Source organism: Aythya ferina (assembly GCF_964211825.1).
Source record: "Aythya ferina genome assembly, chromosome: 4".
Classification (NCBI taxonomy): domain Eukaryota; kingdom Metazoa; phylum Chordata; class Aves; order Anseriformes; family Anatidae; genus Aythya; species Aythya ferina.
In genome coordinates, this window is record NC_140300.1 from 4,884,581 (window position 1) to 4,912,573 (window position 27,993).

The 27,993-nt window shown below is 36.7% G+C and overlaps 1 long non-coding RNA gene across 1 annotated transcript; it reads left to right on the plus strand.

The window, feature by feature from the left end:
- The first annotated feature begins 3,801 nt into the window (after positions 1-3,801).
- LOC311435772 lies at positions 3,802-27,993 on the plus strand. Its single transcript, XR_014692396.1, has 3 exons — positions 3,802-4,014; positions 4,582-4,741; positions 27,044-27,993. It is a non-coding gene; the product is annotated as an uncharacterized lncRNA (long non-coding RNA).

The window sequence follows — 27,993 nt, forward strand, 5'->3', positions numbered from 1 at the left end:
CCACAACTCCTCCAAGTTTGGTGTCATCAGCAAACTTGCTCAAAATACCCTCTATTCCTACATCCAGATCGTTTATAAAAATATTGAAAAGTACCGGCCCTAAAATGGAGCCTTGAGGGACCCCACTGGTGACCGCCCGCCAGCCTGACGCAGCTCCACTTACCATAACCCTTTGGGCCCTGCCCGTTAGCCAATTGCTCACTAGCCAATTCAATTTATAAATTGTGGAGTAACTTCAAACCTCCTAGTCTCATTTAATTTCCTCCTGATTATTCTTGTTCCAAGTATGTAAAGTTGTTCTCTCCAGAGTGTTTGGTTCCTTGCAAGACAGCTAGCTGACAAGGTGGTTCTGACCTAACTGGGATTTTCAGAGAAGATACTGGAAGGGAAACAATAATGAAAAAATATGAAATGTTTCAAATACTTATATTTTTATTTTGTTCTGCTTTGATAAATTAAACAAAAATAAATAAATAAAATAAAATAGAAGTGCCAGCATTTTTCAAAAATTAAATCTACTTGTCATTTTCAAACTGATCATGATAATTGGCGGTTACCCTTCTCTCCTTAAGTATTTTTCTAGGCTGCAGTCCAACTTATGATTCCGGTATGGCACATGAAATGGATCATCTGCAGTAGAATGGAGGCTGTGGTGATGAAGTGCCTTCAATTTTCCCCGTAATATTCTCATAGAAGACTGATGAATAAGACCCTCAGAAACAATTACAATGAGGGATATCCATCAACAGTTAAGACTGACCTTTCTTTTTCTCTATTTCCTTTGCTTTCCCTTTTTTCTCTTTTCCTTTGTCTTTTTGTCTTTTCCTTCCCCCCACACCCTCAGAAGTCTTTTTCTAGGTCAGTTTGACTTAATTTCTAGAGTTTTAAGCATTTTTTCTTAGGGAAACCAAAAACTTCAATGAGACCAGATGATTTAAGACAGACAATTGTGAAGGCAGCATTTGACATGGCTTATAAAGTGTCATATTTTATTTGATAATTCCTTACACCAGTCTTCCCTTGATTGCTAAAATGGGCAAATCCCATTTTAACTTTTTTTTTTTTTTCATAATAGAAGTGCAGTGCTATGATAATTATTACGAAATCTCTGCATTTCTTACTTTTTTTCAGAGGAATAAAAAAGTAACAAAACATTTTCATCATGTGGACATTGGTCAGATTCTATGCAAGCATGGAAGACAGAAGGAAGGTGAATATAATTCATAGAAAATCAATGGAATGATGTAAGGAAGTAAGTCACTACAGACTACTTTTCCTTTTCTTCATCTCTGTAATGAATCATTTAATCAGTCGTTATGTTCTGGCATTTCTAAGCCAGCCTCTTTGCAAGGAGGGAAAAGTTTCTCTTGTGGAGTACAATCCTTTGGCATTACTTGTAGTAAGTGAAGCCTTTTACTTTCCATTAACACACACAGTGACTTGACCCCTTGTACAGGATGACAGAAGTACTTTCCCAAACACTTAGCTGCAGTCTGCTTAGCAGCTGGACTTTTGCTGTGAGTTTTCTCCAGGTTTTGTGGAGTCCTGTGAAGAATGCAAGGTGATCTTCTTGGTACTTTACTGGCAGGACTGAGTAGCTTCTGTGCAGATTTATGAGTGTTTTTCTAGGAGTCTGACACAGAGTCAGCTCTTCTAAGTTTAAAGAATTTTTTCTTGTTCTCCTCCTTCCAAATAAGTGCTTCTCTGCAGGGCTACACAGGTCAATAACTTCACTAAAAAAATAAAAAATAACAAATAATCTCTTTGGAGTCTGGACAGTGGGGCTCTTGGAGTGCAGCTTAATGCCTGCTAAATCCTGCTGAGTGCAGCTCTTCTCTTCTCGTCTGTGGTGGACTTGCTGTGAATTCTGTGAGATGGGGTGTGTCACAGAATAGAAAACATCAAAGTGGATCCTATTCAAAGACAGTTGTCTGATGCATGGACTTCTTCTTAAACCTGCTTTAATTATGACCTTCTCTGGAGACTCTTCTACAACACCAGCATCACAGCCTGGATCAGAAGACTGGCCTTTGATCTGCCTATGAAGTAGTCTCCTAGAGACCTGTTTATGTACTGGTGTTTCTGCAACTCTCTTGGGCAGTAACTTAAAATGATCTTTAGCACCTTCATCAGAGCATTTGCTTCTTAGGCCTTCCACAGCAGATACTGACTGGCTTCTAGGCATCTTCTTCATAGACCTTTTTGACAGTGAATGTATCCCTTCATTGAAGAGATTCCTCCTTACCTTTGTAACCTCTGGCACTGCTCCTTTCTACAAAAGCGTTTGTTGGGATTTCTCAGTGGCAAGGTAAGAACATGAGCTCTCTCTCTTTTCTGGTGGGAGTCTTGGCTATCTTGGGAATCTCAGTTTGGTGCAAGTTCTGTGACACTTCAATCATGCTCCTGTGTGGCTAATATATTATTCCTTCTCTTTTTGGCAGATCGGGTGTGCAGTTCCTCCAGCTGATCACCCTCAGTGAGTAGGCAAACAGCACTGGGAGTTAGGGCAGATGATAAAGACTCTGGATATCAAATCTCCTGAATCATCACTGAAGAAGTCTGAAGGCAGAACAGATGCCAGCTTCGGTGGTATTTGTGTACCCAGACTGTAGTGAAGGTTTCCAAAGGTCCTCAGTATAGAATTCATATACAATTCCAGTATTTCCTCTAGAAACTTCGTAAGATAATCTGGGTCTTCAGTCAAACACAAAATGTGCAGCATATCTGTCATCTCTTCTAACAGATGCTCCATTTCATGAGTGTTTTGTAGTGAAGGGCACTGAAGACATAATTCAAGGTGCAAAAATACCTGAAGTTGACTCTCTGACTTTGGTTTCCTTCTCTGAGTCATGCTGTTGTCTAAGCATTTTGCTTGTCTTCAGGAGATGGCTTCTGACTCTTTCCATATTAATATTATTATTATTAATACTATTTCCTGGCCTGGCTGTGGCAAATATTTAACTCAATTTTCTTTGGTACAGCTCAGATAGACTTTCTGAGAGTTCCAATTCAGATTGGTCTGCATTGTCCTTCTCATTAGCACAAGAAACCAGCAGGAGCCTGAATGACTCCATCAGATCAGAGCCTGCTCCACAAACATTTGGTGAATGACACCATGCTTCAAGCACTGAAGGATGCCAGTGCCTTGTAGTAGATAGCTCCTGTTGGACCCACTGTAGCACAGCAGTTTCTTCTGTGCTAGCTAGAGAATCCTCTGTTGACATGTTAATTTTACTCAACACACTATGCAAAATGTCTATTAAGATGTGTCTGTGGTGGCTCCAACATTGCACTAAGATTTCAGATGGCAAAATGGTGAGTCCCATTTGATAGAGTAGTTCAAACAGTGTCCAGTATCCAACACGTTCTGGGGATTTGATCACCTGCTACCACTACCCAGCAGAGCATGACCGTCTGGTCTGCCAGTAGCTCCTGGACGCTCCAGGGCAGGAGCTTCTCTGCCACCTCCTGGGCTGTGAGCGGCTCTGGCGGGGCAGTAGTGGCACTACCGGACACAGAGTGCTGCAGCTCCAAGCTGGATTGGGGACAGGGCAAGAAGAGGAACACGGGTTGGCAAAACCCTCAGGGGCAGGCCCGGCCGGCCCTGCAGCTGCCACAGAGGGGCTTGCCACCGCCCTGCGAGGCCCCTCCATGGCTACCAAGCAAGTCGAGGAAGCAGATGGCCCAGTGCAGGCAGGACAGGCCGAAGCAGCAGCCCAGGTGGTTGAGAAGGTGCAGGGCACCCAGCCGTAGCCATGCCCCCAGGCCTGGGCTGACGGTGTCAAGCAGCAACACAGCACTGGGTGAGCCCAACATGGCAGCAGCCCCTCACAGCACAGCGGCCCCTCATGGCATGACCACCATTATGTGCTTGGCCGCTGAGAAGAATGGAGGGATGAGCTCAGCTCATGTAAAATAATTGGGGAATTGAGCAAACAGCTATTTGTGGCTCCTTTACAGCACTTGATTTGAGATAGTGATCTTTCATCCAAGCATGGATGTTATTCAGTCATGGTTGGTTAGTTCTGTAATTGGCAAAATCCTCCGCTAAAAGCAATTTCTTATCTGTTCTTGTACTCCTTCATTTGTTTTGATAGATATATAGACAGATTTTCATTTGTGTTCATTTACCTTTTATTTGTATACTGTGGTCTTCTTGGACTCATAATGATTCTGTTTAACTGTTATTTTAATATAATTAACCTCTAATTTCAAAATATCTGACTTTTCAAATCAGACCATATTTTGTGGGTACTTAGTACATGTGCTTACATTTCTTACTTTTCAATTGTTAATTTTCACACCTACTCAATTACCTACAGTGGCAGCGATGATTCTAAGCTTTTTTTTTTTTTTTTTTTTTTTTTTTTTTTTTTTTTTACCAAAACACATTGCCATATTTTAAACTACTTTTAATTTGAATTAATTAAATTGGTCTTGCCTTAGAGATTTCTACAAATGTCATTAATATGACAAGTGAATTATATTTTCTGAAATACTGTAATTCTTCTCTGAATTCTTTTCAATAAGTAACTTTTATTATTGTTGTTGTTTAAGCTGCATTATTTGTAAATCACACAGGAGAACTGAACTGTTTCCTAGGCAAAGCAAACTTGCTTCATGATTCTTATGGGCATCAGTGAAGGAGAAACAGAAGTGAGAAACAACTGTTGCAAAAATTCTGGAGCAGATCTTCCTAGATTTTTCAGAGTGACCACTGCCTTTTGGAAATAATGAAAATGTACTTTCAGCTTTCTTACTTTTATTACAAAAAAGTCAAAGAGCAGACTCAGTGCTAAGCATATTTGATTTATTTGTTTCTTTCAGGAGATTGGTGAGTAGTGGTTTAACTTGAGAGAAATTAATCAGCTTAGAATGTACTTAGGCTGGATCTTAAAAAAATAAATATAAAAAAAAAAAAAAAAGTATGACTATTACAGTTATTCCAAAGGAAATTCCTGAAGTGCTTGTCTGGATCCTCAATATTCCCACTATAGACACACTCTTTCTGGGCTGCATTGTTTTCTTAAACAATTACATACAGCACAGGTAGAGATATGATCAGGCTGCACAGGGACAGATGTTCGTCAAGAGCCATGTACTTCCAATGTACAATCAGTATCTATGCAGAAAAGCTGAGTGTCTGAGACATGAATGGACCAGAGAATATTATCCCTATCTTAGAAGTATAACTGGATTCACAAAAGCATAACTTTTAATATTTTTCAGGCTCCCAAGTGGATAAAATTAGATTTCAATGAAGGTGAATCTTTCCTTCTGTGTACTTAATTGCAAAGTATACGGATTCTTTGCAGCATAAATTAAATGCCCTTCTTAATATACTGTTGCCCATAAATTCCAGTGTAATAATACTTTATGGATATTCCTCTCATGCTTTCATATTGGCATAATTCAATTTCCAGGCAGGTCTTTCCAAATCCTAATATTTCTAAGCATAGTTTTTTCTTAAACAAGTCAGTCCATGTTCACAAATTTACTAAGGCGCAGACACATGCACTGCTGCAGTTCGGCTCTCAGACTGTGCTTTATAATGCTGAGCTAGCGCCTAGGTTATTCACACACTGCTTAAGGAGAATAAGGGCTTTCAGGAGAGTTTACATCATTGACGCACAGAGCAAGAAGCTGTCTATGGGAAAGAGTCAGGAAGATAATGTTTTATATCTTGTCTCTGTTACAGATATGGTTGTTTACCTGCAAATAGAGTAAGATGTCTGTGTGAAAACAGAAGTCACAGACTTAATAGTTCATCTTTCTCAAACACAGCCCAATTTTTTTGTTTGTTTGTTTTTGTTTTTGTTTCGAGTGAGGCAATACGTCTGCTTATAAAGTGGCTGGAGGAGTGGAGGAGGATGTGGTAAAAGTGTTATCCACTTTTTGTGTACCAGCCCAAGGCTGGAGGAACCTGCCTAGGAGTCCAAGATGCCAGGTGGCAAAAGAATTCAAAGCAACAGGAATTATAAAAATAATGAGAGAGTTCACAGAAATGGTTTGGACCCTGGAAAAATTTCCTTTATAATTAAAAAATATTTCCTTTATAATTTTCCTTTATAATCATAATTATAATTTGATGTGATATCCCCTTGGGAAATATATACATCTAGAATAAGGAAATATCAGATCTCAGACATCTCCCAACACTGTTTTTACACTGGTCTCAATTTCTTTACGCATGAATCTTGCAGAACTATTTATTACTACTATTCATACCTCCTCAAGATCTGTAAAAAAAGGATCTTGAAATACAATTTGTCATCTGGGTCTGACCAGTTAGATCTAAGGATATACACTAGACATATATATATATATATATATATATATATATGTATATTTTTTTTTTTCAAAGCAGGAAGCGGAATAATCAAACAAAACCAAAACCAAAACCCACCCAGATGTCATCAATTTTCTACTTTAAAATTAAATATTTCTCTGTAGTTAACTGTTTGCTGTAAAAATATATTTATTTTTGTAGCTTCTCCCATTAATAATTGCTTTGGTGTATTCCTGAAGTGAAAACAGTGCAGGCTTCATAGAACAATTGCTCTTTGTAGATGAAGGTTAAACTACCAGTGTAGAATTGTTTCTTACACAGTGGGAAAGGTGAAAGACTATAAAGTATGCTTCCTGTCAACAAGACAGCTTTAAAGCTTCTTGACTCTATATGAATCCCTTGAATTGATAGTTTCGGAGCATGGCTTATGCATCATAGCACTCAGTGCAGTTATAAAACCAGCAGATCCTTGTTATTTATGCAGAAAATCTGGAGAATGCAATTTTTCAAAGTATTTCTGAATAAATGATGCCACACTTGTGATGCACTGGAGCTTGATTTTCACATGGTAGTACACAGTCATCAAAAAAGAGCATCCTTCTGAGGGCTTTGTTTATATCTTAGAGAATGTGGAAGGAGGAAAATCCACCAAATCTCAGAACATACAAACCAAAATGTTTCCAGCATGAATAGAAAAGTTAAGGACTTGTAGGTATCTGCTGCTATTATCTACAACAAATAAGTTGATTTCCATTACATACAAGCAATTTTAATGATGTTATTGGAGTTTCTTCTCATTTACACTGATTCTACACCTTTGGTAGTTAGAAAATAGAAAAGAAACAAGCAAAATAAAATTGTACTTCATAAAGAAATTTTAAACTAAATCTGTTCCTCTGTCGTGGTTTAGCATAGCATTCTACCAGTTACTAGGAAGAAAATTAACTCTGTTCTAACTGAAACCAGGACATCCTCATAATTTGAAATGAAGCCATTTCTTCAAGAAATATAAATATTTTTTAAATGTGACCTTTAATGGAACCAATTTAATGCTATTCTAAAAGAATTTTTAAAATTATTATTTTTTGTCAGCTTGCTTTAATCTAGAGAAATTTGAATCTACAGATTTGAGCACCAGAGTATCTAATCCTTCAATTTTTATACAGCGTCATAGAATTATGAAAATTAAATATAGGGCCTGTCCTTACAGCTTGATCTGAAAACCACTGAAATCCACTAGAAATGCTCCTAATATTGATTATGTAGTTAGTGCATTCTAAGATCCTCATTTTCTGTCACTTTCTGCATAGATTTAAACTTATAAAACTATATTATTATTGTTGTTGCTTTGATTATGATACGAGTGCAGCTGAGGAGGTACAATTTTTACTGAGTAACCCTTCTAATATGCATGTAAATTTACACGGTTTAGTGATGGGACTGTAGGTCAGGTTGGTGCCTGGTCATGGTAATCTTGAAGGTCTTTTCCAACTTAGATGATTCTGTGATTCTATGATTGTAAAAGACTGATTTCCCTGATTTCCCTGAAGATTTTACTATATGGGCAGAAAAAATCAGCAGAACTATATATATATATATATATGTCTATGTATATATTATATATACATATATAATATATACATATACAATATATACATATACATATATAATATATATATACATATATAATATATACATAATATATATCTATATAGATCTATAATATCTATAATATCTATAATATCTATATCTATAATAATATATTATAATATATATTATATATATAATATATAATATAATATATATTTTATAGTATATTAAATATAATATATAATATCTATTATATATAGATATATATATCTATATATAATAGATATTATATATATTATATAATATAATAGATATATATATTATATCTATTATATTCTATTATATATTATATATATAATAGAATATAATAGATATATATATTATAGATATATATATCTATATATATCTATAATAACATATAATATATATGTTATTGAGCTCTTTATTGATGTTATTATGCACTTTATTGATGCAAAGGGCATGTTTTCTTTAAGGTAAGCCATGGGGAAAATTTGTAGTATTTGAATGACAGACAGAATAAACATTTATTAAACCAATCCCCCTATCAGTTTAGAGAAATTGCTATCACTACTTCACTCTTTCTGAGGTTGGGGATGTCTAAATGAAGCCTCCCTTTGGGACTGGTATGTCTTTGCAAGGACTATGACTCAGAGAGCAGATTGTCATTTTATTCTCCCTGTGTATGCTGTGCTAAACATAACGAGGCTAAAGCTGCTAAGTCACATTGTGCATATATCATAAATAATATGAATAATCAGGAGTGGTTTCAAACTCAGCCTATACACAAGTGAGGGCTTCATCTTACTAGTTTTACTAGTTTTAGTACCCAGCACTAAAAAACAAGCTGAAGTCCTACCCTCTGTAAGATTCCTTGCTCAAGAAATCCCAGGATGCTCAATGTAATGGAAATACTGCAGATCCTTAAGCCAGATTGAAACAGAGAAGAAAGCCTCTTCCAAATAAAACTGGTTCATAAAACAGAATAACCAGACAGCTGAGAAAACAACCTGCAATATGATTTCATAGTGTTCTAGGACTATATGCTATAAAAAGATCTGTATCAGTGAATTCTTACTACCAGATAATTGTGTGGTGGTGGTGGAATAGGACATAATCCTGACTTACACTCCAAAATGGACTTAACATATGGTATTGCACTAGATTGCACTACATTTTTTTTTTCTTTGAAAGAAAAGTTCTTACTTATTTACCCCTTGATAATTTTTGTTTTCCCTTTTGAGTTTATCATTATGTATTCTGTTGGACATATATTTGAGTTAGAACGTTTCCTAGTTGCTCAGTACTTATTACACAAATTTCTGTTCAAAATATATCCCACTACCCTTACTGGTACTTTAAAGTGTTTGTTAGCAAAGGCATAAAAAAAGACCTTGATTTGATTCTGATACTAAATTATTAGATTATGTCTACAGACTTCAATAAAGCCCCTTCTGGTCTATGTCAGGGAAGGAGTGTTGAAATCAAGCCTGATGTATTTAATAGTCAATGCATAGCCTTTATTCATAGCAGAATATGAAAAGAAGTCAAAACAAGTTCTGACAGAGAGAGTATGATGAAAGCAGTGCTGTGTACAGACATTTGCTGCCTTTAGCTATCACAGTGATTCCTTTCTTCTAGACTGGATTGAAAACACACATGTTTGGCAGGCTTATTCTGATTTTTTTTTCCATGAGTCCCAGCTGTGATTTCACTTTGGGTAATGGAATATAAAAATTATAGATAGAGATATTAGATAAGGAGCATTTGCCAATAGATGAAACAAGGAAAGGGAATTTGGAAGCATGGCCCATATGTTGCTGCAGCCTTTGGTTTCCGTGAGGCAGTAAATGAATTTCTTTACATCTGCAACTGCACATCTACTGCTGCACAAGGCCATGAGCTCAGATTGAAGTTCAAACTTCAAAACAAGCACAATTTTGAAACTCAGGAAATTCAAGTCTTGCAGTCTAGCAGAAGCATGCTGTAATGTATTATTGTTATTATTATTATGTTTGTTTGTCAAAGGAGGACCATAGCCTTCCTTGAAGGAAGGATTTGAAAGTATTGTCTGTTGAAAGTGTGAGGAGGGCAACAAACCTGGTAAAAGGGCTGGTGTTCTATATGTTATATATTCTATAAGGAGAGGCTGAGGACACTGGATTTGTCTAGTTCAAAGAGAAGGAGGTTGAGGGGTGATCTCAGGGCTCCCTGAGGAGGGGAAGCGCAGAGGGAGGTGCTGGTCTCTGCTCCCTGCTCACCGAAGACAGGATGCACAGGGATATCACAGAGCTGTGCCAGGGAGCATCAGGAAAAATTGCCTTGCTGGGAAGGCTCAGACACTGGGACAGGTTCCTGGAGGGGGGGCTGATGCTTGAGTGATGCCAGGCTGGGGGGCCTGGCAGTGCTCAAGAGGCATTTGGATGATGTACTCACTAATATGCTTTAACTTTTGCTTAGCCCTAAAGTGGTTGGGCAGTTGGACTTGATGATCTTTGAAAATCCAACAGATTTTTTTTTTTCCAATTCTGCTCTGCTCTGCTCTGATGTATTCTATTCTATTCTATTCTATTCTATTCTATTCTATTCTATTCTATTCTATTCTATTCTATTCTATTCTATTCTATTCTATTCTATTCATTTCAAATGAGTCACAGAGATTTCTTCTGTTCCTCTTTTAATCTGTTTTCCCTAATGTGCCTTCTACATCTTATTTATGCTCTGTCTGGCAGTCAGGTTTTAATTGTAATTCTGGGCATTGTGTCTGAATGGTAACTACTAAAGTTTCTTGGGCACAGTGGTTGCTTGAATTCCTTATATATCTTTTCAGGTAAAGAACAAAAAGTTTTGGCAGCGTCCAGTTAGAAATTGTTTTGAACTGGGTTACAGGGAAGTGGAATTGTCTGCAGGGAACACAGGATTTATTAACTAACCTGTAGTCTCTCTTTCCCTTGTATTTCCTAGCAATTAAAGAATCAATTTGTTTAGGAGTAACTTTAATATCATTAGAAAAGATGTCCACAAGCCAGTTAAGCTTTGAGTTTTCCTTTAGATGTGAATTTCTCTCTCTCTCTCTCTCGTTTCAATAGCAATAGAAAAGACAAATGGAAACAACGGACAGATATGAAAGAACAGCTAAGCAAATGAATGAATTTTACTAATGTGGAATTAAAAGCAAACTGCAAAGATAGCTCCATGGTGAGCTCATGACAAAGTGGTGATCAAAAGAATTTGGAAAAGCTTTTCTTTGCCTTAATGCATGAAAGTAAACCATAATAGCAATTAGGCTTTAGTTACAGTAAAATCAGTGACTTTTACGATATCCAGTGAGAACATTACTATTTTATATAGAAGATATAATTTAGCATCACCTGTAGCTTTTTATAACCATCTTCACAGAATCACAGAATCACAGAATTTCTAGGTTGGAAGAGACCTCAAGATCATTGAGTCCAACCTCTGACCTGACACTAACAAGTCCTCCACTAAACCATATCACTAAGCTCTACGTCTAAATGTATTTTAAAGACCTCCAGGGATGGTGACTCAACCACTTCCCTGGGCAGCCCATTCCAATGCCTAACAACCCTTTTGGTAAACAAGTTCTTCCTAACATCCAACCTAAAACTTCCCTGGCGCAACTTAAGCCCATTCCCCCTCGTCCTGTCACCAGGCACGTGGGAGAACAGGCCAACCCCCACCTCGCTACAGCCTCCTTTAAGGTACCTGTAGAGAGCAATAAGGTCGCCCCTGAGCCTCCTTCTCTCCAGGCTGAACAAGCCCAGCTCCCTCAGCCGCTCCTTGTAGGACTTGCTCTCCAGACCCCTCACCAGCTTCATCGCCCTTCTCTGGACTCGCTCAAGCACCTCGATGTCCTTCTTGTAGCGAGGGGCCCAAAACTGAACACAGTACTCGAGGTGCGGCCTCACCAGAGCTGAGTACAGGGGGATGATCACTTCCCTAGACCTGCTGGCCACACTGCTTCTTATACAAGCCAGGATGCCGTTGGCCTTCGTGGCCACCTGAGCACACTGCTGGCTCATATTCAGTTGACTATCAACCGTCACTCCCAGGTCCTTCTCTGCCAGGCGTTTTTCCAACCACTCATCTCCCAGCCTGTAGCTCTGCTTGGGGTTGTTGCGGCCCAGGTGCAGGACCCGGCACTTGGCTTGTTGAACTTCATGCAGTTGACCTCAGCCCATCAGTCCAGCCTATCCAGATCCTCCTGCAGAGTCTTCCTGCCCTCGAGCAGATCGACACATGCACCTAACTTGGTGTCATCTGCGAACTTACTGAGGGTGCACTTGATGCCCTCCTCCAGATCGTCGATAAAGATATTAAAGAGGACTGGATGCAGTACCAAGCCCTGGGGGACGCCACGAGTGACTGGACAATGAATCTTCATTCAATGTTTATTTAAGTATTTGACAGAACTTGTGTATTATGGGAATTCAGACAGTAAATGTATCATCAGTAAAGAGCACACTCTCACAACTATTGTCTGGAGGAGTGGATGAATTCATAAAATTTTTCTGTATATATATATTTTTAATTGATTCTTTAACTGTACTGCGGCCCCCAGTACAAGAGAAACTTAGATATACTGGAATGAGTCTAATGGAGGGCTACCAAGATGGTCAAAGGACTGGAGCACCTCTCCCTTGAGGAGAGTCTAAGAGAGTTGAGATTGCTTAGCCTAGAGAAGAGGAGGCTCAAGGGAAATCTCATCCGTATCACACCTGAAGAGAGGTTGCAAAGAAGATGGAGCCAGGCTTTTGTCAGCAGTGTTTTGTGCCAGGCCAAGAGACACCGGGCACAAACTGGAGCACAGGAGGCTAACCATCAGAAATCATTTCTGTGCTGTACAGGTGACGGAACTCTGTCACAGGTTGCCCAGATAGGCTGTGAAGTCTCCCTCCTTGGAGGTCTTCAAAAATCTGCCTGGACATGGTCCTGGGCACCCTGCTCTGGGTCTTCTTGCTTGAGCAGAAGGGTGGGAGTAGATGACTTCCAGAGATCCCTTCCAACCTCAACCATTCTGTGATTCTGTGAAACTCTATAACATAATGGTAATTAAAAACATAATGACAACAGCAACCCAAAAGGACAAGAATCTTCAGGGTTTATTTTTTTTCTTAGTCCAAATACAACATCTGTGTATTAAGTTGATGGTTTTTTCAAAACTGACAGTTGAGGACTAGGGAGGTGATCGTCCCCCTGTACTCAGCTCTGGTGAGGCCGCACCTCGAGTACTGTGTTCAGTTTTGGGCCCCTCGCTACAAGAAGGACATCAAGGTGCTTGAGCGGGTGCAGAGAAGGGCGACAAAGCTGGTGAGGGGCCTGGAGAACAAGTCCTACGAGGAGCGGCTGAGGGAGCTGGGCTTGTTCAGCCTGGAGAAGAGGAGGCTCAGGGGCGACCTTATCGCTCTCTACAGGTACCTTAAAGGAGGCTGTAGCAAGTTGGGGGTTGGTCTGTTCTCCCACGTGCCTGGTGACAGGACGAGGGGGAATGGGCTTAAGTTGAGCCAGGGAAGTTTTAGGTTAGATGTTACGAAGAACTTCTTCACTGAAAGGGTTGTTAGGCATTGGAACAGGCTGCCCAGGGAAGTGGTGGAGTCACCATCCCTGGAAGTCTTCAAAAGACGTTTAGATGTAGAGCTTAGTGATATGGTTTAGTGGGGACTGCTAGCGTTAGGTCAGAGGTTGGACTCAATGATCTTGAGGTCTCTTCCAACCTAGAAATTCTGTGATTCTGTGATTCTGTGACTTACACCCTTATATTTTGGGAAAGGTAAAAAACTGAAAAAGGAAACATGGTAATAACTGGTAGCTTACCTTTCAAGCACGGACCAACAGTTTCCAAATTAGTTACTTCTTCTGACCTGAAATTATCAACCAACAGCACAGCTTCTTTTGTCCTGGTGTTACTCTGAAAATAAACTATTACCTTGTGGACAGTGGTGCTAAGGCTCAGTATGATCCATTCCTAGAGATACTGAAGTGCTGGCACTGTGAGGTTTTGTACCCACGTGCAATCTAAGAAGACCATGTGATATAAAAATGTTACCTAATCCTTAGTGCTCTCCCGTAAAGCAGGCAAGAATCATCCCAGCTGACAGAGTAACAGATATGGAAGAGAAGTGATATTCTCTAACCTAGTCTTGGACAGTTTCTACTCAAACTAATCCAGGCTGCTTCAAGCTATAAAATCAATTCACAAGGCAATACTGACTGAACAACTCATTCATTCTGCACCATACTACTGCCACAAGTTTGACAATATGTATTGTTACCTATGATACAGTAATTCTTGGATATCTCTTTGTTTTATTATAGATTTTTTAGTCATTATAAATAAAAATGTTCCTTTCTTCTTTGTATCAGGTGGATTAACAGACATTGAGGATAACAGGGTTCCTAAGGTTAATTACATAATATTTATTTATTTATTTGTTTGTTTTTATTTCTTTACTGAAAGCAATTTAATTTGGTGTTACTTAGAGGAGAGAAGAAAGGACAACAATCAGTCATGCATCATAGCTAAGATTATTCAGCTTTTTATTCTGCATATTGAAAGCTCAGTTTGTCTGTGAGAAATCATCTTTTTGTCTGACCCAAAGGAAAACTATCAGGTTAGCTCTTACTGTCCTAAGAATAAATGAGGAGAGAATCCAGTTTAGTAAGATTTTTCACATTATATTTTATGATGTTGCTTTTGTTCAGATACATTCAATATGTATAAATATTTAAATATGATATACAAAGGGATGGAGGAGAGGAGAGGGGAGGAGAGGGGAGGAGAGGAGGCATAGTTTATTTAAAGCAGCTGAGGAAGCACAATTTTCTTTAAATTTAAATAATTGAACAATATATTTTACCACAAGTGAAAACAGAGCAAGGATGCACACAGATGCCTTCTTCTGTACAAGAGTTAACTTTGTCAAAGTTAATTTTATGCTTCTGAGTTTGCAGGGATGTAAGCCAGAGCTGGGAAGGACAGATAATTTTTATGCCAAATTAAGGATGACTCTAAAACCTAGTGACCTTTAAATGGGATGTGAAAATCAAGGATAAATGAGTGGCATGTCTGCTAATTATTTAAAGGAATTAATAATTCAGAAATAGAGAACTAGCTCTGACCCAGTCTACAACTTGTGGGGCATATATCCAATTTTCAGAATCCGTCATCTGCCTTGTGACCTCTACTTGAGGTTTTCTAAGTTCAATTTAAGATATATGGGATAAATTAGAGTGCTGGAAAATATGGCAAAGGTCAACTTGTAATTGTTGTTCCTATAAGACAGAGAAGCTCAGAGCTGTGTCACAGCATGAGCAGACATCCCATAACTGGAGATAGGGAAGATACTGATTCAGCTGTGCATTGAAACTACATTCAGCACCCAACGATGAGACAGGTAAGATATCTCAGGGGGCATCTGCTGAATGGTTGTTCCCTGTTACTGTTAACTTATTAACTCCCAACTAGATTTTTGCCTATGGGTAGGTATAAAATAGGAGAAGAAGGAAATAGAGTTATTTCAATGGGTGGAGATTAATGTAAGCAGATGTCTAGATTGTATATACACATATCTGAATTTGACACCCAAGGCTCCTTTTAGAGACAGTAAAAGAAAAATGGCCATTTCTGTGCACAATTACCCAAATCTTCATGAAAATTCAGGAGTAGTTCTGATTATTAATCCAAAACAATGCAAATTAATTTCTATATATAAAAAAAAAAAAAAAAAAAAAAAAAAAGTATTTGGGGCAACCAGAGCTTTGAAGGTATTTAACTGTGGGTGGGAATAATCTTATACCAGCTTCAGAGACCTTGTTAACATGTATAGAGATTTGTCTGAGGCACCTAGGACTACAAAAATAAAAAAATGAAAATCTAAAACTTCCCTGAATTTTCTCAATTGTGCAATATTTTGCTTTTCTTCTATATGGTAGTGTGGGGGTTGATTGAATAAAATGGTTTGGGAATTTCAGTGTCCTGGTTTTGGCTGAGATAATTTTCTTCTTTGTGGTTGGTATGTTGCTTTATTGTGGATTTAGGAGTGAAAACTATGCTGATAACACAGTGATGTTTAGTTGTTACTGAGCTGTGCTTACACAGAGCCAAGGGCTTTTCAGCTCCTCGTGATGCCCTGTCAGTGAGGAGCCTAGGGGGTGCACAGGAAGCTGGGAGGGGACAGAGCCAGGACAGATGACCCAGACTGGCCAAAGGGACATTCCATACCATGTGACATCATGCTGAACAATAAAAAATTGGGGGGATTTTGTCCAGGGAGTGGGTTGGGGTGGTGGCAGCAGCTGCTTGGAGGCTGGCTGGGCATCAGTTAGTGGGTGGTGAGCAATTGCATTGTGTATAATTTCTTTTGAATATTCTTTTATCATCATCAGTAATAATTTACCTTCCTTTCCTGTCCTGTTAAACTGTCTTTATCTCAATCCATGAATTTTACTTGTTTTCTGATTTTCTTCCCCATACCCTATGGTGGTGGTAGGAGCAAGCAGTTGTGTGGTACTTAGCTGCCTTCTGGGGTTAAACCACAACACAAAGCAAGTTCATTTATTTATTTATGTATTCTTAACTAATCTTCTTGAATAAAGTATTATGCCTGGTTCTGTTTTAGTCCTACCCATGATCTAACTATCCTTGGGAAAAGTCAGCCAATATCTTACACACATGAATAATACTAAGGATGAGCTTGAAAACTTTTTTATCAATGAGATTTGATATGCCTTAAAACCTAAGAGATTGTTTATTATTATTATTATTATTATTATTATTATTATTTATGACTACTCCTCGAAGAAGTGGATTATTTTTTTTCCAGCTGTAGCAGTAAAGAGATCTAACTAGCATTATGATCCACCTGGGCTAAATAGTGGGATTAATATATCTATGCTAGTGGGCTATTTAGGCTAATTAATGTTGATGTTTCTGCACAGCTCTGCCCTATGCCATATACATATTCATTCAACTCAAAGAAAGGCAGAAAGTTTCTAAAAGTAGGTCTATATGGAGCTGTCTGTGTATGAACAATGTACCTATACTGTCATGGTTGGTGAAGACCATCACAATACATTGTAATTTAGGGAAGTATTTTAGGCAATGTGGAATATTCAGTTTGATTAGCTGAACAGTTCTGTAAATTCATACCTCTTTACTATCTATGTGGGCATAGACTGTAAAGCGAGTTAGTCACTTATATAACATGCATATGCAGACATACAGATTTGGGCACCTACATTTAGATGATTCAATCTGTAAGGTGAAATTCATACACGATGTGTCTGTACCTTAATTCACTCTTACAAACATTCTTACAAACACACATGAATGGGGTGAACAGGCATGCTTATATTCTCTAAGAAGATCTATGGTCTATGTAACAGTGATGTTCATAAACACACATAAAATCTCACTGTATAGAATCATACATGGAATGGTTTGTTTTGGAAGGGACCTTAAAGATCATCTAGTTCTAACCCCCCTGCCATGGGCAGGGACACCTCTCACCAGCCCAGACTGCCCAAATCCCCAGCCTGGTCTTGAACACTTCCAGGGATGCGGCATCCACAGCTTCTCTGGACAGCATTCCAGTGCCTCACCACCTTCATAGTGAAGAATTTCTTCCTTGCATATAATTTAAATTTACCCTGTTTTAGTTTTAAACCATTACATTACTCCTTGTCTGGTCACTACATCCCCTGACAAAGAGTATCTCCCCAGCTTTGCTGTAGGTCCCCTTCTAATACCGGAAGGCCACAATAAGCTGCTCCTGCAGCCTTCTCTTTAGGCTAAATAACCCCAACTTTCTCATCCATTCTTTACAGGACAGGTGTATTTATTTACATTGCAGAAACTTCTACCAGTCTAAAATTATCCACAGAACATATATGCTGCACAAAAACTAAAGAATACTCTGCTTGTGTGTTCCAACAGAATTTTTCATTCCTGTTAACATGGTGGGTCCTGCTGGGCTCAATATGTAGCTACTTGTATACTCCAGGAAGGTGATAGGTTGCAGAAAAGCAACACGGCATGAAGTGGTGTGCAAAACTCAATATTGTGATTTGATCCCTGCACCCAAAGCACCAAGAATCAATATGCACTCTGTATAGAAAAGTTACAAGTCTCTTTCATCTAATGCTAGTAAACCTTTCTCTATATGAAAGCAAAAGAACACACAACACCAGAGAGCTTTAATGAATATCTATAGAGTGTGGATCTGTCTTTTGTTATCAGCTACTGTCACAGAGGACTGTAATTTTTTTCTCTCTCCAAGGCCCAGAAGTTATATTTCAGTTTTGAGTTTCTTTTATCTTTAAGTTTTTCAGTAGATATATTTGATTCATAAATTCATTCAGAAAATACTTTTGTTGGCTCAGTCTTAGTAGCAGTATGTGTTATTCGTTCAGTAGGAATAGTTCTTGTAGACTCAGATTCAATAACTCTCCATAAGGACTTTACAGAAAAATATTAAAGATAGATTGAGGAATTGCTGGACCTGAGGTGGGATTAGTCTGCCCCTGTGCATATACAGTGTTTTGTTGCTCTAAACACTACATGCATGCAGTAGATGTGAAACAGGCAAAAGAAAAATAAAGAAAAGAGATGTGGCAGAAATAAATCTGTTGTAATGAGATTCACAACTGCTGTATGGCTATGCCACTGGTGATGTATTGCTGTGTTATTGCTGCCCTCTATCCTCTCTCTAATTTTGAACAGGAGAGATCAACTTTGTTGTAAACTTTGGCCTTCTGAACTAGTTTCAAAGACATTTTAATTAGTGGATGAAAACTGGTTAATGGCTAATGTAGGAAGACATGAGCATTAGGAATAGGACAAACAAGGATTTGTCTTTTATGTGGTGCAGTAAACCCATATCATGGTCAGGTCAGATAAAGGTTTTTCAATGTCTTGTTCTTTGTCCTTGTTGGAGATATCCCTAAACTTCCCTCCCTCCCTCAAAATTTTGTTTACCTCCTGGAATACACAGTTCAAGTGCATATTGAGCTGTTACTGTGTTGTTACATACAATGCATCAACAGTTCCTCTGATTGGAATAACTGAAGCACATGGCCTTGGGAAAGGATAAGACAGATATTTCAGTCAGTTAGTAGAATATGCTTTCTGTGAAAAATATGCTGACTTCAGCACTGAAGAGGTGTGCTTATGTAGTGGAAGAACCTCTCTTCTAAACTGAAATCCCATTTGACAAATTTGATTTTATTCTGAGTGGACACAGGGAAATATTTACCCCATTCACCACCTAAAGACACCCAAGAACAACCAAATTGCACAATTTGGCTTCACCTGGTCACTCACTCTCAAAAATTATATTTTGGAATTTGGTCTTTTTCCACTATCAGAAAAGATAAAACACTACAGAGACAAAATACATGTTTTTAAAGGCTTTAGTAGTATGTCTTTCCTTTGAATTCTATCTGGTCCTTCATGCATGCCCAGAGAGAATTACACCACATAGTGCAACATAATGATGTTTTTAACAAAAAACATCTTTTTAACAAAATATGCATATTTCTCAATGTATCATTATTATTCAAGTGCCAAGTAGAGCATATGAGGTTCTCCAAATCAAGGAATCTCTTGTTGCATTGGTTATACTTGCTTCCCTGTCCAAATGTTCATAGCAGCACTTGTTACATTGTTTCTGCCGTTATTAAAGGTTGTAGAAACCATCAGAAAAAGAAAAAAAATACACCAATAATGATGATAATTTGCATCGAAGTGACACATAGGTGTACAGGACTTTTTTATTATTATTATTTTAATATGTGAGAAAAGAAAAAAAATAATGTCATTCTTTGCTTTAAATAGAAACTGATATTTAGGACTGAGACATTTGTCCAAACTATCAACATGAATGTTTTTACCTCTGGAATATATCTTTAAACAGCTGTCTCTTTAATGTTGGGAGAAAATAAATAAATAAATAAAAGGTTTATATATTGGCAATTATTAACAGAAAAAAATATTGCTATATTGCAATGAATTCACTGAATGAGAACAACAGTCTTTCTAACTCTAGGGTACTTATATAAGGCTTTGGAAAACAGCTATTGATTAGTTTATTGAAGAAGAGTTACAGAAAGGTTATGTTTTATTTACTACTTTGAATTTTTAGTATCAGTGAACAGATTTTTTTTCTCCAAGCTATTTTTAATGTGGTTGCTTTTGAGAAGCCTCTGGAGAAGTAAGAGCTGAAGAAGGCAATCTTATCAGGACTTTGTTTTGGAGGTAATAAAATGTGTTCCAATATTAAAATTGTCACCATGATAAGTAACAATGGGAAAAAACCTAATACCTGTGCTACAAAACTCTGCTGCAACAAGACAGATATTGCTGATACTGTCAAGCATTTGTTTTATGATAATGATCTGTCTGTCTTCTTTCACTAGCATAAAATACTGGCTTAAAGTGGCAGATGCTTTTCCAAAGTGTTATAAAACAGCATTAAGCTAAAAGAAATAAATCCATTTTTCATCTAATTTCTTTAAGCAGACAGAAGAAAAAAAAAGAGGGGGGACTGGTGTAGTCAAAGCCCAGGGACAAATTCTTAGATGTTGTGAAGCCTGTGGCTCTTGCACAGATTTTTCATGTAACACTGGTTAATTCTTTACCTTTTGGTATTCCTTTTCTTTCTGTATTGAAATATTCTGTGGAAAGAATATATTTTTTCCATACTGCTTGCCCATGTGGTCTGCAAATGTATTGAAGTTGAGATGTCTCTCACTATATGTTTAATGTTTAAGATAAAAGTTTTAATAACTATGTTTATGTGCACACATTCAAGTTTGTAACAGGAACATCTTTCAGGTTATGAGAATCTGAATTCAAAATTAAGGTTTGCCAGAATCATGTTGTTCTTCATGTATGTATGTATATGTTTTGTCTTTGCCACATAATCACTCCTGCATGGAAATCATCTTCTAATGATCTGAATCTTCAAGTTAGTCATGGGAAAAAAGTATTGCAAGAAAGTTCATTTAATAACAGTTCTGTGATCTTGGGCCTGGAGAACTAGGAGATCTTGTAATAAGAGTGGACTGATTGCATTTTATCTGACCATATTAGACATAGGTCTAAATGAGTACATCCTGAGTACTCTCTACTTAGAATAAATAGAGAGATGTTTTTATGGTTCAAATCATCCATCCTAAAAAGAGATATTTTTAATGGCACTACAAAATAACCTATATCTCCCTTCTTAAATCTAAATAAATAAATAAATAAAAATAAATTAAAAACAAATGAACAAACAAAAAAAATCACACACACAAAACCCTTGAGCGAGGAGTTAAAATACTGATGTGTGAATTGTATTTATTTATTTTTTTTTTGTCATGTGAGTTCTATCCGTGCTATCCAAAATGGCAAAAAATGTTCTGAATTCTGGAGTCCTTCTCAGCCCTCCTAGGTCAACAGCATGAAAGAGGAATACAAGTAGCTTTACATTCTAACTGGCTTTGGATCAGGCCTCTTTCTTTAGAAAGAGTCAAATGTAGTCTTGATCTGCTTCTGATCCTTATATTATTAAGACAAGATAATACAGCTTTTAAATGAAAAACGTATAAGGATTGTGCAGCTAAGCAGCTTGCTGAAATCTAAAGATGTAATCTTTGGCAGAGGAATAAAAATTACAGATTACATTGAAAATTATTCATTCACACACACAAAAGTATCTGGTGTAATTTTATGACATAAATAGATTTTAATAATAAGAGTTATAATAAACGTACCTTATAGAGTTGAAATTTCACCATGTGTATTGAAAAAGATTATTTATCTCTTTTGGTAAAACTGAAAATATCTCTGTAGTTCAACAAAAAATAATTGTAAGCCTGAATTAAAATGCAGAGCTAGAAATAGACATAAACAATTGCATTTAATAATAAATTTAAATTAATTTGGGGCAAATCATAATGTGTTTGGATAAAAAAAAAATAAAATAAAAATTGTTACTAAAAAAAAAGACAGTATATTTATTTAGGAAAAATGTAAAATGACCTACAGTAGCAGACTAGAGATCATGACATGATCTGGAGGGAAAAATGGGAGGGATATCATCTAAGTCATAATATTAATCTAGATAATGGAGATTTTTAAAAGTTAAAAGAGGAACACTGAATGTGCTCTATACTTAATTCAAAACCATTGAAGTAAGTGAAGTGCATGGGTAATGTAGCAGTAATGATGTCTGGAATGTGCAAAGACACTAATTGCAGTATTCTTTGCTAATTAAAGAACCTATTATTATAGCACAAGGATGTTGAAAACTATCTTGTTACAGCACTGAGACAATGTCATGTAAATTACTTCTTTCATGCATGCAAAGGTGGGGTTTCACTTCCACATGCACAAATAGTTGGTGTCAGGCTCTTTACTAATTAAATAAGAAGACATATAAACTGATGATCAAATGAATTTATATAGAGGAAGACAGGTACAGATTTTGTTACTTTTTTATTCCCTGGTGATGACTATGCTTTTTGAGATAGAAGAACAGTCCTGCTTCCCAAACCCACATGCCTAAAGTTTTTGCTGTTGTTGCTATTTCCCATTTCTGTGTATAGCATACATTTATATCTAAATTGCATAGAAAAAGGGTCAGAAAGTTTTATGAGGCCTCACAAATTTTGTCATTTTTGCTCATTGTTTCTTCTTCAAGTCCTGTTCCAATACAAGTCCTCTTTCTTCATGTCCTGCTTCCAAAGGTCCCAGCAGATCCAGCTGCTTCCTTCAATGTTGCTGGAATTAAATTAACATAATATGCCTTCAAAAATCATTGTTAGTATCAGCAGAATAATCTAAAAAAGCTAAGTTTTGGGGAAAAAAAGTTTTCATTCTTACTTTCACATGAGGCTGTGTGCTTGGATCAGTGTATTGAATCTATGTGACTGACATGGGATATTCTCAGAATCCTTTTAATTAGTTGATGGAGGCCAGGTGACATAAAGGTCGCTTGTGGGATCTAGCATTAATGTCATTCTCTTCCTTGGACCGAGTGACAAACAATTATCTCCATGCTAGGATTTAATTGGATTGATATCTAGTGTTCTAACACTGACAGCTGCCCCTGGGAAGAATATTTTTTGATATATGCAATTACATGCTATCGTGAGATTGTTGGTGATTAATGTCAGCCCTTCAGAGCTATCACCCAGAAAAGGAAATAAAGGTAGAGACTAGTTTTCAAGCCTGAAAAGATAATGATGACCCTGGAGCCTCCATTGTGGCTCTTTGATAAAAGCATAGATTCCCGAACTACCTCAGGGCAACAGTGCTGGAGGTTTAAAGGAAGCCTGTTATTCAGAGCTTGATCAGGTCTCCATTTATTATATTAGTAATCTCAGTAGGAAACACCTAACTCCTTTTAAAAAAGGAGTCAGAGGAACTAAAAAGAAGTAAATGAGATCTTAATTGGACACATGAGAGTCACATATAGGCTTAGCAATGAAAGAAATATAAGCATATCCAGCAACAAAACTCATGTCTCCAGAGTTTGCGTGAAATAGACTGTAGCAATGGTGGGTGTCATTAAGTAATGATGTGCAACTACATTGCTGTGAGCTACTGATTACATTGGTAAGGAACATAATCTGTGTCACAGAACAATCAATTTCAATTTTTTAAGTAAATCAATCTGGAGACTATTTTAGAAATATCTGACTGGTTGCCTTGTATGTGTTATATTAGGAAACTTCTGCCTATGTGATGCTTAAAGGTCAGATTGTGTTGGATTTTTTGCTTGTTTTAGCCTGAGAAGAATGTAGTTTGTCTTTTGCTTTGGTATCTGGCACTTACTGAGTGCAAGTTCCCACATGGGGAAGAGAGGATATGTCCCAGTAAATTGATGTGTGTGTCTTCTGGGAGATGTCCTCTCATGCCATACTACCCTCTCGCTCCTCTTCTCTGGGAGACAACCACAACAGCATATCCTTGCCAGATTTTCTGCAGATTCAGGAAAACTTTCTTAGCTGTATGAGTTGCATTTACTGCTGACATTACTATTTTCTTCTCCTCCTGAGAAAAGGCAGAAGTATCCCAAGAATTAGATTTGGCTTTCTAGTTACCCAGTAGAGATAGGGTATTAAAGCCACTTATTTTCAAGTTCCAAGTTCACACTTCAGTTCTTAAAGACTTTTATGCACTCATGCAACATTCATGCAACTGTTCATTCTTTATTTTCATAGGAAGATAAATATAAGGAACTACTTGAGTTCTTCACTCTGTCCTTTTACCCTTCATTTATTCCTTGGTCTGTCTCTGTTTTTCATCAGTTTTTCAGTTGTTGATTGAAGAATGGAAACTAGAATTTGAGAAACTTTGTTATTAAAAGAAGTAGGGTGTTATATCATGTCTCTCTTTTACTTCTTTTACTTCTTAATAAGCCCTCTTGTGAATCCAAAGTTTATATTAAACTATTTGATTACTAGTACATTGTAAATTCATGCTTACCTGAAGATTTGCAGTGATCCTTAATTCTTTTTCAAAATTAATTTTCTCAAGGATAAACTTGACTATCTTAAAATGTGCTTGCTTACTTACGCGACTATCTATGTAGAAGTGACCTGTCTCTGTTATTTATCATTTCAAAAAAGGATCTTCCATCAGAGTTCAAAATTTACTAATCAAAAATTTAGATCACTGGTCCAGGTCACTTATAATGGTAATATGTACAGGCAGTAGCTGGTATATTTGGGACCAAAAGAATGCACCCACTCTGAATGAGTTCTCTTTCACAATCATTCTATTAAAGTTTAGGGCTAGCAAACTTTCTAATATTCTTTATTTTATTTTTATTTTTAATTTTAACTGTATATTACAAAGTTAAATGTCTAACAGTAGTCTAATAGAGTGCTGCCATTGCTATCACCAGCCAATTTTTTTATTAGTGAAGATATGAAGTTGGTTTGACAAGATCTTTTTCTCAGTGTTGATTGACAGTAATTATTCTAACCTCCTTTAATTTTTCATTAATTGAATCTGTAGTCAACTGTTTTATTATTTTACCAAGCATCTATTGATCAGGTTGGCAAGAATATAATTACCTGGGTATTTTCATTATCATTTTTTTTAGAAATGTTGATGCCTTCATCTATTTTTCTAGTATATGGATGAATTTCCATTTTAAGAACTGTCTCCTAGTAACATTCCTTCGTGTCACTACTTCGTAGATCATGTAAGAGAGACACTTGGGTAGGTTAAATAGTTATGTATGAAAAACAAAATAAAACAAAACAAAAACCTGTTTGACTAATCTTTGATAAAAGTGAAACAAAACAAAACGCATTCAGAAAGTTTCAAGATGTGTTTTATACACAAATGTCCAATGAATCATTGTACAACACAAACTATGAACAACTAACAGCCAAGAAATTATGTGAAGAAAACCACTCAGAAACAATTAGACTGAATTATAATCCAATTAAATTATACAGCTCTAAAATCACAAATACATATAAAAAGAGACAAATGCCATTTGTGTACCATTTCCAAATTATAAAGAAAAATATAATATTTTAAAGAAGTTTATAATGAACAGTTTGCTCAACAATAATCAAACTCTCCATGAGTTTGATAAACTCTCATTTATGATTTTCAGTAAACACAGATTCTGAGCCAAGAAACTTGATATAAACATACCTCATTGATTGTCTATATTCAAATTGTCATTGTGTGACGTAATCCTATTGGCATAACATGCTGGTGTTATCCAGCTTTTTCTTGAGCTTCTTGAAGGTAATAGATTTCAATGGAATGACTTGAATAAGTTTGGGCTCCTTCTAGGACTGGAGGTGAACAACTATTAGTATTAATGTTATTTAAGTTTCTGAACTACATGAAGTATCTCAGGCTGATGATGGTATATTGAGGTTATAACCTGATATGTTGTAGAGAAAAGGTTGCTTTCAGTACTATATCACTTACTTTTATTTCTTTAGATATAAACCAGGGATAGTCACATTTTTGAGGTGTTTAAAATATTTACTGTACAATATAAGTCCTAGGAATTTACATACCTAAGTCATGTTGCAGATGTCCTGGAAAGTTTTCAGATGTCATTTAATTTTAGCACATCTATTTAGCAGTCCAAGGTAGTATAGCAAGAGATCTAATAATATTATTTGATAAAAACAGACAAAACACAAAAGATAAACTGTTCTACTACAATTCAAAACCACAGTGCAACTCAGATTGTTATTTCTAAATAAAACATGGCCATTCAAATTTAAAATGTCAGCATTTTTATTTTAATTATTTGTTGCTATCTTTCTGATTTGGTTTTTAAAATGAGATAGACAAAATAAAAAGAACAAGAGTTATAGTCTGCAGTTAACAGTCCAATTATTTATTAATTATATCTGTAAAGGTATTCAGCATAATACATACATAATAGGCCAAGCAATTTGACTGCACAATCATTTATTTATGGAGTCAGTTATACTGCCCCATAATTAGGCAGTATAATGGTTCCTCTTCTTAATACAATGTTTCTTGGAATATATATCACTATATAAACAACTTCATATGTAATTTGTTTGAGTGCAATCCACAGCTTTTCTACTGTATATCTCTATCAGAGCAATAGACTCACTGCAGATTAAGAAGAGACGTATGAGGAGAAAAATGCAATGTAGAGACATCGTCTTCATCTCTTCTGCCAAAAAATACTCGTGGCAGGAAACATACTATGCTGTGCTTGGCTGTATAGAGGAGAAGCATTCAATACTTCAGGCACAGAGTGAAAGATAGCAAGGCAGTATTATTGCTGTCTGTTTTGGACTATTTGCATACATGAGTGAAGGTGGGTCAGAATTTCTCATCTGTAATGGATCTCGTTAGCCCACAATGGGAAAGGTAACAGGGATCTACCCCAGATGGTATAACTCCTCCACCAAGAAGTGGCAGGAGTGAAAGGAAAATGAACAGAAGTCTGGGGAGGCAGTTTTGTAGCAGCTACTTATGCTAAAGGGATGTAATCAGTAACTTGTCACTCAGCTCACTATGGCAATGCTAAGAATCTGGATGTTGTTTAAGGATTTTGGTTTTGATTTCAACTTGCTGCTAATTTTAATATGTAACCAAATTATTTATTTTCCTTTCAGATTTGCTTCAAGATATATGTTACCACTGCTGAGGAAATCGTTGGGATTAGTACTGTTGTAGCTGCAGACAAGGCAGAAGCCTTTTATAAATTACTTGTTGAAGAAGTTTCAAGGTTTCTTAGATTGTTTCTCAAATATGCATATGTTCAGCTTAGGACCCAACAGTTATTTACATTAAGGTTTTTTGTTTATGTGATGAGGACAAGAAGGAGAACAGAGAATCATTTTACTTTCCAGAAAATAGATCTTCCTAATCTGCACAATCAAAAAATTCAGTGCACTAGTAATGATATCCATGTGCATAAAGTACCTGGTTTGCCTTGAATATTTATAGTGAGACAAGATGTTCTCATCCATTTTTAGATATTGGAAAAAAAGTAAATCCCTCAAAGGAAAAAGAAAGAATTCTGAGCTCAGGTTGTGTAATTATACATAATAACTTTGACGCCTAGATAGATAAATTGATTCACATGAGATCAGGACCTATCCAAAATTTTTTATGCTAACTTGTCTAACATAGACCCCAAAGATTTTTTGGTAGCCTTTGCCAGTAAATCAAACAGTTTGCATGAATATTAATGCTTACTAAAATAAGGTATTAATAATAATAGCTAGATCTAGATACAGTGTGCAAGGCACCTCTGATACTTTTCATTCACAATTCTTCTAATGTACATCAGTCACTTTGAAGAAAGAAGTTACTTCTTCTTTGTCGATATTTTACATATTCTTGACAAAAGAATGACTTATTGTTGTTATTGACAATGCATATGCACGGCTTTCTGTCATCTTCAGATTGCATGCTTTCCAGTCACTGCTCACTTATTTCTCATAACTTGCTTTCAAAGCATGTATGCAAGAGGGAAATATGTATGCTTCAAAGTAATAAAACTTAACTTTAGTCACCAGTGCAAAGTATGATATTAAAAATAAAACCTTGCATACTAGCA